The following is a 13983-nucleotide window of genomic DNA, read 5'->3' on the forward strand; positions in this document are numbered from 1 at the left end:
TTATTTTACATTATGACAACATTTTCATTCATTCATTCATTTTCATCAGGGGTCGCCACAGCAGAATGAACCGTCAACTTATCCAGCATATGTTTTACACAGCAGATGTCCGTCCAGCTGCAACCCAGCAATGGGAAACACCCATATACTCTCACATTCACACACATACACTACTGCCAATTTAGCTTATTCAATTCACAAATGGGCTGTGGGGGAAACCGAAGCTCCTGGAGGAAACCCACACAAAACAGGAGGAGAACATACAAACTCCACACAGAAATGCCAACTGGCCCTGCCGGGACTCGAAGCAGACCCACTTGCTGTGAGGGGACAGTGCTAACCTCTGAGCCACTGTGTTGCGATTTTTCAAATTTAAAATAATATTTTTTTTAAGTACAAAATAAATAAGATTATTAAAATCATGTTCAAACAACCGTTTTCATTACTTTGTTTGATTTCCTTTAAAAAGTAAACATCTTCAGCTTTTCAACTTTTCTCCGTGTACTTTCCCTGGTTGGAAACAGTTATTAAAGGATCAACCTTGTCGTCTTGACAACATGTTCATATTGGCTTTCAGAGGCAAATATAGTTCTGAACAACCACTCGCTCTGCAGTCCACAAATACAAAGACTCTCCCTAATGAAGACTGACTTGTGTTAATTAAGTTGAGGAAAATAAACAGAAATAACTCCTCATATTCTGCAGTAGCAACAAGTTCCTCCATCTCACAGTGTCCCCATGGAACATGAACAACATAGAGTTGTACAAATTAAATGTGAGCTACTGGAATCATCAGTAAATCAATGAAATCCAAGAGCATTTTCATTTTCTTCATAAATGGCAGCATCACTTAACTCATTTAATACTAGAGCAGCTTTCAAAATTATGCCATAAATATTGTCCTGATGAAAGACTTAAAGCAAATATTCCATGATAGCATGGAAAGAAAGAAAGAAAGAAAGAAAGAAAGAAAGAAAGAAAGAAAGAAAGAAAGAAAGAAAGAAAGAAAGAAAGAAAGAAAGAAAGAAAGAAAGAAAGAAAATTTCTATTTTCTTTAAGGGAAATGTCATGGTCTGATTCAGAATAACAATGAACCAACATCTAATTGTGTCTAATTGTTTTGTTAGACTGTAAATAAATGATTGATGCTGTAGAGACATAATGTTCTTTTGGAGAAGTTTTGGCAAGATGTGCTTGTTTTTGAAGAAGTGCACAACAAGACTTCTTTTATACCTTCATTAGTTTCAATTGTTTTGCAGATCTCACAAAAATGTACTGCAAAAATTCAAAGGCGTTGACCACATTTCATCTTTATTTTTTAAAGTTATTTGAGAGTCAACACTTTATTGAGACAGCAACTACATTCTTAGATGTTTCACATTGGCAAGGTAATGTTAAAGAAAAGTAAAATACATAACTGTGTGGCCACAGACATATCACCCTGCAGTGCAAGACCAGTTACTCACTGAAGCTAATTAGGGCTGAGGCTGGTCAGTACCTGAATAGGAGACCACATGGGAAAATAGGTTGCTGTTGGAAGTGGTGTTAGTGAGGCCAGTGTGAGTCCTAATACCCCTAGTGAAGGAGATGCTATACTGTCAGTGAGCACTGTCTTTCGGATGAGATGTTAAATCGAGGTCCTGACTCTCTGTGGCCATTAAAAATCCCATGGCACTTCTGGAAACAAGTCGGGGTGTAACACTGGTCTCCTGGCTAAATTTCCACCCCTTGACCTCCCATCACTCTCTTTCCACTCCACCTATAGCTGGTGTGTGGTGAGTACACTGGTGCTAAAGTCCTGTGGCTGCCGTCACATCATCCAAGTGGATGCTGCACACTGGTGATGGAGTGGAGAGACCCTCCCCTCATGATTGTAAAGCTCTTTGGGTGTATGGCCATACACGATAAATGCGCTATATATGAATACACATTACAATAAATTATATGAACTGATTTTTACTGTAGGACAGTTATTCAGTATGTTAGTGTATTTTAAAGTTGCATTGTGAAAATGACTGTATATTTTACAGTAAAGATATAAAATGCTGCAAATAAATACAGCAAGGTAAAGGGTAAATCAAACTGGTGCCAGTAAGTTATTGTGGATTCTAAAGGAAACTGTTAACAGTGTGTAACTCTGTCCCTTGGAAAGTTGTTCATTGTGGGAAACGTCCTTTGAATATTTTTTCAGATGTATTATTCTTGTTTTCTATTTATTTATGCTTTTGAACTTCATTATGGGTCCTCGATCACTGCTGATTTTTTTTTTTTGGCTTAGACCCTTTATTAATCAGGGGTCGCCACAGCGGAATGAACCGCCAACTTATCCAGCATATGTTTTACGCAGTGGATGCCCTTCCAGCTGCAACCCATCAGTGTGAAACACCCATATACTCTCTTTCACAAACAAACACTACGGACAATTTAGCTTACCCAATGCACCTATTGCGCATGTCTCTGGGCTGTGGGGGAAACCCGAGCACCTGGAGGAAACCAATGCCAACACAGGGAGAGCATGCAAACTTCACAAAGAAATGTCAACCAAGGCTCGAATTGAGCCACCCCATTTAAAAGATAATTTATAGCTTTTGTGCTTTTAAGATTTGAATTGTCATCTGGTTTTACAAGCTGACAGATTTTTTTTTTTTTTGTTATTTAAATATTTATTTAGATTATTCCATATAGCATTCAACAACTGACAATGTCAATAAAAGTCACTTTGTTAAAAGTTTAGTTAAAACCCAAATTAATATTCTGCCATCATCACTCACCCTCCACTTGCCTTCTGTTATACATAAAAGAAAATATACTGAAGAATGCTTGGGAAAAAACAGCCATTGACTTCCATATAGTATTTTCATTACTGTGAATGTTAGTGGCTGATTTTTTCCCAAAATGCTTTAGAATATCTTTTATCAGAGAAAATAAATTAATAAATGTTTAGAAGTATCTGACTGTGAGTAAATGGTGAAGATGTTTTCATTTTTGGGGTGAACTGTCTGACAGAGTTAAAATTATAGCATCAAAAGTCTGACAGAGCAGAAATGAATCAAACAGAAAAGCCCCTGCTAATCATCACACGGGAAACTGTTAATTAACCTATTTTTTCAGTGTCGGTTCAAGCCCAAAACCTCATCTATCACTCTTCTGTCAATCAACATCAAAATTTCTTCTTCAGAAATGGAGGTGGTTGCTTTAAGAGTGTGTTAAATGACTGTTTCCGACCTTATTATTCTCTTTATACACTTACTATTATTATAGTTAGGGGTAAACAGACTTTACATACCAATGTGTAAGTCTTTATATGCATGCCTGTTTACTTATGTCAAGCTTCATGTGGAGCAGTGAGGTTGCCATGGAAACTCAAGGTCAGCGTGTGTGTGTGTTTGTGTGTGTGTGTGCGCGCACGCGTGCGTGCGTGTGTGTGAGATAATGTGTGAGTGTGAGTGTGTGTGACTCCTGGGGCGGCTGCAGTGAGGGCCGGTGCACGAAAGGGATCCGACAGAGGAAGTGTTCTAAATTAGCAGACCCTTTTATTAAGCGACTAAGAAATGACAATAAAAGTAATCAAACCAACAACAAAAACAAAACTTGACAAAATCAAGAAAAGAGGACTAAAATGGCATACCAATGTGCTTTTTAATAATAAAAAGTTGAATACAAAATACCAGTGTTGATGTGGATTGAAAGCATTTTATCTGTTTTTATTGATAGATATAAGTCAGATATTTACACAAGAAGGTTACGCAAGAAGGTCGCTGGGTCGCTGGTTCGAACCCCGGCTCAGTTGGCGTTTCTGTGTGGAGTTTGCATGTTCTCCCTGCCTTCGTGTGGGCCAAAGACATGCGATACAGGTGAATTGGGTAGGCTAAATTGACCATGTGTATGAGTGAGAGTGTGATTGTGTGTGGATGTTTCCCAGAGATGGGTTGCGGCTGGAGGGACATCCGCTGCGTAAAAACTTGCTGGATAAATTGGCGGTTCATTCCGCTGTGGCGATCCCAGATTAATAAAGGGACTAAGCCGACAAGAAAATGAATGAATAAATCAGTTATTAGAAATGAGTTATGAGAAATGTGTTGAAAACAAACACACACAAACACACATAGTCCCCCTGTTTATTTTTTCCCATAATTTCTGTTTAATGTAGAGATTCTTTCAACACATTTCTAAACATATTAGTTTTAATAACTCATCTCTAATACCAGATATTTACCAGATATTTTTCAAGACACTTCTGTACAGCTTAAAGTGACATTTAAAGGCTTAAGGTTAATAGGTTAACTAGGCAGGTTAGGGTAATTAGGCAAGTTATTGCATAACGATGGTTTGTTCTGTAGACTATCGAAAAAAATAATTTAGGGGCTAATAATTTTGAACTTAAAATGTTTTTTTTTTTTTTTTAATTAAAAACTGCTTTTATTCTTGCCAAAATAAAACAAATAAGACTTTCTCCAGAAGAAAAAATATTATCAGACATACTGTGAAAATTCCTTTGCTTTGTTAAACGTCATTTGGGAAATGTTTAAAAAAGAAGAAATGGTTCAAAGGGGGGCAAATAATTCTGACTCCAACTGAATGTTTATGTCATTCATTCGTTCATTTTCTTGTCGGCTTAGTCCCTTTATTAATCTGGAGTCACCACAGCAGAATGAACCACCAACTTATCCAGCATGTTTTGAAACATCCACAAACACTCATTCACACACACTCATACACTAAAGACAATTTAGCCTACCCAATTCACTTGTACCGCATGTCTGTGGGGGAGACCAGAGAACCTGGAGGAAACCTATGCGAATGCAGGGAGAACATGCAAACTCCACACAGAAACGCCAACTGAGCCAACGATTAAACCAGTAACCTTCTTGCTGTAAGGCAACAGCACTACCTGTGCCACTGCTTCACCCTGTATGTATACACACACACACACACGCACACACACACACACACACACACACACACACACACACACATACATTTTTATTTAGATTTCTAATTTTATTTATTTAGAATAAAATATAAAAGGAACAGTAGACTCTAATAGAAAGTCTTTTGTTGATGAAAAAGTTTATGAATCTTGATTAAAGATAAAAGAATTCAAGAAGTGCAGTAATTATGTAGGCCTATATATATATATGTGTGTGTGTGTGTGTGTGTGTGTGTGTGTGTGTGTGTGTGTGTGTGTGTGTGTGTGTGTGTGTGTGTGTGTGTGTGTGTGTGTGTGTGTGTGTGTGTGTGTGTGTGTGTGTGTGTGTGCGTAAAATAGTTTGGGCAAAAATAAAAATAATTACTATTTACTCACCCTCAAGTGGTTATAAACCTTTATGACTTTTGCTCTTCTGTTAAACACACACTGAATAAAAATTCAAGCTGTGAATTCATCCAATTAAAAATGTAACTTTCATTTCAGTTTAATATTATTTGTTTGAATTATTTTGAGTTCAATATATAATAAAATATAAATGTTCATCTAAGAAATGTAACCAATGTAAGATTTTCACAGGCCTGTGCATTTATATTAAACAGAAACTCGATATACTTCGAACTTTTATGGACTTTCATGAAAATATATTAAGCAAATGATTTATTTTTCATTGGCTCAAGTGAGCAAATTTAATGTGAAATCATTACCCTGCATTTTTTTATTGGATGAATGAACATTTTATTAGAAGTGTTGATTTGATTAAATCTATATCTTCTTTAGTATAGAACAAAAAGAGAATTTAAATAAATTGATTTTTTTTTTCAACAAGACAAATATGCTTTGTACCAGGTTATGTAAAATTTTTCTCATGGAGAGAGAAAATATTGTTTAAGGCAAATTATTTATTTTTGGGTCAAGTGATAAAAATTTAGTTGTGAACCATTACCCTAATTCTTTTTTAATTGGATGAATGAACGCTTTTTTCCAGAGCAAAAGAGGATATTTTGACGAAAGCTGAAATCCGGTAACTATTGATATCATATGAAAAACATGGAAGTCAGTGGTTACACATTTCAGCTTTCTACATGATAGTTTATCATGTGTTCAACAGAAGAAGGAAACCCAATCTGGTTTGTAAGTAAAGAGTGCGTAAATGATGACAGAACATTCATTTTTGGCTGAATGATCACTTTAAATAATAGTCAAACAAATCAACAGAACGTGCACATGAAAAGGCGCTAATAAAGGTTGTTGTAATGAAAACTCATGTCCAGTAGAGGCCACTCTATTCATATATTAACCAGGCCTTCCATACATTGTGCTTCTCAAGTAATTTTTTCCCCCAACCATGTGGAGGTTTCTGTGAGGAAGTAACTTTTTCACAAGCCATGTGTTTGCCGCATGGCTTTAGACAAAGATATATGCCTGTTATTGGATTTTGAATGTTAAAATAGGACAATATATTTCCAAAGGAGAAATTTATAAGAAAGAGGTTAAATGTATTTATGACTGGTAGCCTATCTGTATTATGTGGTTACTCAAAACCACATGGTGATCAAGTGTAAGAATACAACTGTGACTTCACACAAAGCCAAAGTGTGTTTATGACCTTCTTGACCTCAACAAACACACCCCCATCTCTATGTGAATACGCTCAGTCACACATTAACAAAGTTCTGTCTGCTTTAACTAGAAGTTACACACTAGTGTGGCAATTAAAAGATTTGCATGCACACTCACAATAACAGCTTTATGGTGTTGATTTCAGTGGCAATAAACAGGTTTAAATAAACCTTTTTTTTACTAGGGTTCAGCACCAACTGCTTATTGTAACCCAACATAACATGGATTGTGTTTAAATAATATTGAATCAAATTATGTGTATACAAACAACCAGTAAAAACTTTGGAAACATTTAATTTTCAAGTCTTTTTTGCTTACCAAAGCTGCATTTCACACATATACAGTAAAATGATACTGTTTAAATTTATTTTTTATGACAATGAAGACTTATACATAAATAAATGGACAAATAAAAAAATAGACAAATAAATTCTGTTTTGAATTTTGTCAATTTTTTCATCCAAAAAAATATAACAGATTTCTTTATAAAAATAAGAATTTTAATGAATTATTTAACGATTAAACACCAGAGAGAACTGATCATACATATAACAAAGAAGCAAATCATAATGTTATATTTTTTTCAAAGGTTAACATAACAATGAAAAAATAAGTAACTATTCTGAATATTCTGCTTTCAGTCACAGGAATAAATGGCTTTTATAAAATATATTCACCTAAATACAGTAACTAATATTAAATAACCTTTCAATATATCACTGTTTTGTCTATAAAATTACAAAAACTTTAAAACTAAAATATAACCTAATGCAAAATATTAAACATAACAATTATGACACTGAAACAAAACTGAAAACACTTACGATTGAAGACACAAATTTTATCTTGTAGAAACACATGTCTAGAGCAGTTTACAAAACTACTTCCAGCTCCACTGACCTTTATTGCACGCTTTGCAATTCTCTCCTCATCCCTGTCAGTCAAACCCAGAATCGATGGAGATGATTGGCTAGAAAAGTCTCTCAGTGAGGAGACACAAACACAGGCAGTGCTCATGCTGGGGTTGTGTCTGATTGGCTGTGACAAGTGCAGTGTGACCCCCTGCGGTGGCTGTGAGTTCCTTATCCTGAGAGGCCGTGATGAGTTTGATCACACCTGTCAGGATTTGACCTCTAGTATTGTGTTCTGTCTTTTCCCTGTCGCAGCTGCTCTTCGTCTTTCTTGTAGGGATTTTATCTCCACCTTTCTCTTTAAAAACACATACAACTCCCTAAAGTCACACATAAAGCTATAGCAATTGGGAGACTAAAGATTCTCAAGAATACACTTGAATTTTTATACTTATTTAGAAGTCTGAAAAAAATCTTCTTACCTTCAATTTCATTCATTTATTTTCCTTCAGCTTAGTCCCTAATTTATTAGTGGTCACCACAGCGGACAGAACCACCAACTATTCTGGCATTTGTTTTATGCAGCGGATGCCCTTCCAGTACTTGGAAACACCCATACACTCTCACATTCACACACACACACACACACACACACACACACACACACACACACACACACACACACACACACACACACACACACACACACACACACACACTACAGCCAATTTAGTTCATTCAATTTACCTACACTGCATGTTCTTGGATTGTGGTCGAAACCGGAGCACCCGGAGATTGTGCAAACATAGAAATGCCAACTGGCCCAGTCAGGACTCGAACCAGTGACCTTCTCGCTGTTAGGGGACAGTCCTCACCACTATGCCACCATGCCGCCTCAATTTCAAATGAAATATATTGTAATTAAGAGCCCTTTTCCCCCCAGAAAATGACAGTTAACAAATATTTTGTTATTATTGCTAATTATTTTTATTTGTTTTAAAAGAAAATCAAGGTTATTCCAACAAATACTTATTTCACAATTCTTCTGAATTCAAAAAAAGTTGTATAGTGTTGTTATTTTGTCATTTTATGCAAATGAAATGCTCTAAATGACAATATTCTGAAAGCAATGTTTTCAAAAATTTGGAGAGTAAAACAAAAATTATGTAAACTAAATATTTGTTATAGAGAATTTTCAAGTGGTCTCACTTTTTTGCTCCAAATGTTCCCAAAGTACAACTTAGATGTTGTGAGACTCCTCAACGAATGTTCAATGACTAACTTAAAAACAAAAACAAATTAATCATTAAAACAAATGGCCCTATCCATGGAAGAATATGTTACTTATCTCCTGATTTACTCAACACTTAAAATTAAGATGCATTTTGATCAAACAGATCACAACTGAGCAATGGTAAGGTGTGCACAGGGTCTAAAAAATGTTGAGCTTTTCCACTTTTGAGCACTTCAAGAGTAAGTCGAAACAACCAAAAAACTTCATTCATTCTATTTGAAAACATGTCATTATTATAAACTTATGAGCAAACCTATCAACACAAACTTCACTAATTGACGAAAGTGAAGGAAAACAACCTCGAGAGAAACCAGGCTCAGTTGGGCATGACTATTTCTTCTCTAGAAAAACTTCTTGTGCAGAGCTACAGTCTTTGGAATAAAAACAGACCAACATAAGCGCAAATGGCGTTCATATTCTAATGTCTGTTGGGAAGTGTTCCCGGCTCCGATTGCTCTAAATAATACAGACTAACAATCCTTTAGAGGATTTGGATTCCAAAAGCATTTGTGTTTTATGCGTATGCAAATGCAAAGAGATGTGTCTCTAATCTAGTTTTAAACTGACAGAGTTAAAACCGAACTGTGCTAGAAAGGCTGACTCCTAGTTTTTAAACTAATTGTTTTGTCCCTTTAAACTGTTTATGCCATTTGCATGCTTTTGTGATCAGCGACATAAAATGATCTTAAAATGACAATGATATCACTTATTGCAATATTTTCAAAAATATCTATCATGACAGGCCTACAAGTACTTGTGCATTGCTACTTAGCACTCCCGTAAACATAATGCAAAGTGTGATGAAATCTGAACACAAATGGTCAAAAGACACACATTTTACCTTGTGTTAACGGGCTCCTAATTCACCTCTTTTACAAGATGTAAGATTAGTATTTAGTTTCTCCAGAATTTCTTTGTAAACTTTCAGCTCAAAATATACATCAGATCATGTATTATATGATGCTGATTATGTGAAATTTGAAGTAAGATTACAGTGCAGCTGTTTTGTTGCCTATGCCTTTAAATGCAAATGAGCTGGTTCTCGCTGCCCACCATTCACATGTGCATGTCTTCTTTCCTGCTGTGTCACATCAGCACAAGAGACAGCAATGAAACAGATATTCAGTTCAGAGTCAAAATACCAAGTAAGGTTACTTGATGTATTTATTGTGGAGTTTATTCAAGCCTTTCTGCAACAATGATGCACTCACAAATGTGATTATGAAGTTTGCAGTGAACACACCTACTTTGCACTTTTATACGACAGGATAAAAGTTTACAAACACTGCTATATTCATTATGCTACTACACAAAATAAACAAGATTTAACGTCTACAAACTGGGACGTTTTTGAAACATCCTCAGATGCAGCGGTGGTAATTCCAGCGATTATGAATTACACAGCGAATTTACTTTCTTTTCATTGCTGACAGAAAGTTGCATGTCACAATAATAAACATATTTTTGGCCATGAACTTTAACGGGAATTTTGCAAGTTTAAATCAAGAATTCTCAGTTATGATTTTTCTCCTGGCTACAGTCTAATGTTTTCAGCATTGCAGCTTTTTTCAAGCAAAACTTTCCTTTTGTGAAGGTAAGAACCAGACTCCTGCTGTCATTCAAAGGATTTGCTCCTTGATAAATAACAAAAGCGTACCTTGACCCCAATGACCCTGCTGTGGTAGACCAGGCATGACTTGTACTGAGCGAGATAGGATTTGCCATCTCAATAGCGAGGTCAGTGATGTGATGAGCTGTCTGGGTTCTTGGGTTCATCTATGGCTGAAGGCGAGACATGGGTGTTTGTGTTAGGAAGCATTTGCTATTTTTAAAGCAAGAAAAAGTGTGCACTGTGGTGTGCGATGATGCTTCAAAAAATATTTTGTAACCTCATATTATCTTAAAAATATTTGTAGTTTTAAAACTATTTTACACCTACACTAAAATATATGACTCAATGCAAAAAAAGATTTCAGTCATTTTTTTTTTTTGGCTTAGTCCCTGATTTATCAGGGGTCACCACAGCAGAATGAATTGCCAACTAATTTTATGCAGCGGATACCCTTCTGGCTGCAACCCAGTATTGGCGACGACCACGGCGAATGAAGCTCTGCACAAGACTTTTGGCCAGCGGAGAAATTAAAATGGTCGTGCCCAACTGAGTCTGGTTCTCTCAAGGTTTTTTTTCTTCACTCCCATCAGGTGAAGTTTTTTTTTCCCTCTCCGCTGTCGCCACTGCCTCGCATGGTTCAGGATTGGTAGAGCTACGCATCTATGAATTTGCTCTTCAGTGTTTGAACTCTCAGTAATGATTAAATCACACTGAACTGAGCTGATCTGAACTGAACTGAACTTAAACACTAAAACCTGAACCACACTGTTCCAGTTACTATGACCATTTATGTGAAGCTGCTTTGACACAATCTACATTGTAAAAGCGCTATACAAATAAAGCTGAATTGAATTGAATATTGGGAAACATCATTACATTCTTGCATTCACACATGCACTCATAAACTACGGCCAATTTTAGTTCATTCAATTTACCTACGGCATGTCTTTGGACTGTGGGGGAACCCAGACAACCCGGAGGAAACCCACACAAACACATAATTTTTTAATTGTTCATATTAGAAATCAAGTAATAGTTTGAAGACATCTCCCATGCAGTTATAATAAATAGTTTTTAATGTTAGTTTATAGAAAACATTCAAGCTTAAAAACCGATGTGAAACCATAACCTTACCCAGAACATTTTTAAAAACTATTTATACAATCAGATGTTTACAGTTCTAAATGATTATTTAACTAATTTGGCTGAACAGGTTTCTAGACATGACTTAACAAAATTTGGCGTACAGCACACAAGTAACTTTTGAGGCATTATTGTTGATTAATACTTTAATATCCTAAGATTATTGTGTTTTAGAATACTCTAGAGTAACACAAGCAACTAATGGCAAAGCTTTCATTTTATTATCACTATTAGGAATGTGAAAGACCAGGTATCCCAATTGTTTCTATTTCCTCTTAGCATTCTTTCATAAGACAGCTACAAATAAACACAAGAAACGGTATGTCACAGATAAGTTAAATGGTCACTTTCTCGAGCATGCCAAAAGACACATTGTGAAATATGCATGAGAGTGATTTATGTGTGGGTTTAAGCTTGGTCATAGTGAAACGGTTAATTTCAGTTTCAAACAGCAGACATCTGGAGGAGACAGGAAGCAGAGAGGATAACGTCTATAGTGTTCTTTTGTAAGTGGAAGGTGTGATAGGGATCACTGACAACTTCTTTCACTTCTGATAAGGCACTCACTTCCGTGTTTCACTGGACAGTCAGCTTTAATAAATTAACAAAATTATTAAAACAGATTGCATAGAGTGCCTTGTTCATGCCCTGTTTTCATCTCTTTTTCTGATGAGCTGTCAATGTGTTCAAATAGTAATTAAATGTTCTGCATATAAGACAAAAAAGTTTCATTATATAATGATTGAGAAGCATTAAGATTTCATACAAGAAATAGCCTATAGGCTACAAAAGATTTTATTATTTTTTATTACTTTTTTTCTGAAAGAAAGATATAGAACAAGGACTAATTGAAAGAGACCATGAGAAAGAGAAAGAAAAAACAAACTAGTCTATTGTCAGCTGTTGTCATGGGTGGAGACTCACCTGTCCGGTCTGTCCAGAAGCGGTTTTGACTAAACAAATATTTCCAAAAATATGTTGAATTGCAATTTAAAGGGACCTCTAAACCCGAATTAACCTTATCATATTAGTAGGCTTTACCTCATTTACAAAAATTTTACAACAATGATTTTTTTTTACTTTTCTGACTTTTTTTTTTTTTTGCTCCGATATATTATTACTCTAGGGCAGTGGTTCTCAAAGTGAGGGTTGGGACCCCCTGGGGGGTTGCTAGACAACGAGAAGGGGGGGGGGGGGGGTCGCTTGGTGATACTTGGTCGCTGTCATATTTTATCCATAACCTGCAGAATAAAAAAAATAGTTTTAACTTATAATAAATTTAATATATACTTAATATTTAAGATACATTAAAAAGAACATGGAAATAAAAAGTCATCAGCCTTTCAAATTAATTTTTTTCAATTGGACTGCGACTCCTGAGGTTATTATGCTAACATCACAGCAATAGTCGTAACAGATTGATTTTACGGTACAATGTTAAACTTTGACACCTTTACGGCACTCACATGCATTAAAAATAAAGGCCACTCCTGAACAAGAGGACAATTTCCAAGTGGCTCCAAGTCTTCAAATATAAACCAAGAATAGTCTTGTGCTGTAAACATTGTTCTCACCATTCTCATTAAGTAATATTAGTATTAGATTAAACAAATGAATAATGATGATAAAAAAATAGACTGTTGCACTTTTTGTGTCGTCAATAAGCTTGTTTTTATAGTTCCTATTGGTGTGTGTGCACCATTGTGTGCAATCTTTGTATGCTTATAACCACGTCCGAGCAAAGAGGGGGTTGCAAGTCAGTAGTGTTGTTATTTTATGGGTAGCAGGTTGAAAAGTTTTAACCCCTGCTCTAGGGCGTCACGGTGGCGCCTCACAGCAAGATGGTCGCTTGTTCGAGTCCCGACTGGGTTAGTTGGCATTTCTGTGTGAAGCTTGCATGTTCTCCCTATGTTCGCGTGGTTTTCCTCTGGGTGCTTCTATTTCCCCCACATTTCAAAGACATGCTGTATAGGTGAATTGAATAAGTTAAATTGGCTGTAGAGTATGTGTGTGAATGCAAGAGTGTGTGGGTGCTTCCCAGAGTTGGGTTGTGACTTGAAGGGCATTCGCTGTGTAGAACATATGCTGGACAAGTTGTCGGTTCATTCCACTGTGGCGACCCCTTATTAAAAAAGCGACTGAGCCAAAATCGAATGAATGCATGAATAAATTTAATTACTTTAGGTAGCTTATATGCTACTATTTCTACAAAAGGCTTTTGGTGCTGCTTGCAACAGTTAGTGTAAATGAATCAGTATGTTTGGTTGAATGTAGGCTAACCATTTTGGTCCTAACAGCTCTGGAATAAATTATTTACAAACTTACAGCTTAATTATTAGTTGCTTTAAGTGGAATAAAATTAACCAATTAGTAATAAATCGCAGTATTAAAGCTCACAAAACGACTCATTTGCAAGTAGAATGGAATCAATTCAAATTACTCTGGCACTTTTGGTGATGAAAAATAGTCTCTTCCTGATTCCGTTTCATGGCGCCATATTAACACGCAACGCGTGTTGCACCGCCCGCCATTT

Source organism: Danio rerio, chromosome 8 (genome assembly GCF_049306965.1).
Source record: "Danio rerio strain Tuebingen ecotype United States chromosome 8, GRCz12tu, whole genome shotgun sequence".
Lineage (NCBI taxonomy): Eukaryota > Metazoa > Chordata > Actinopteri > Cypriniformes > Danionidae > Danio > Danio rerio.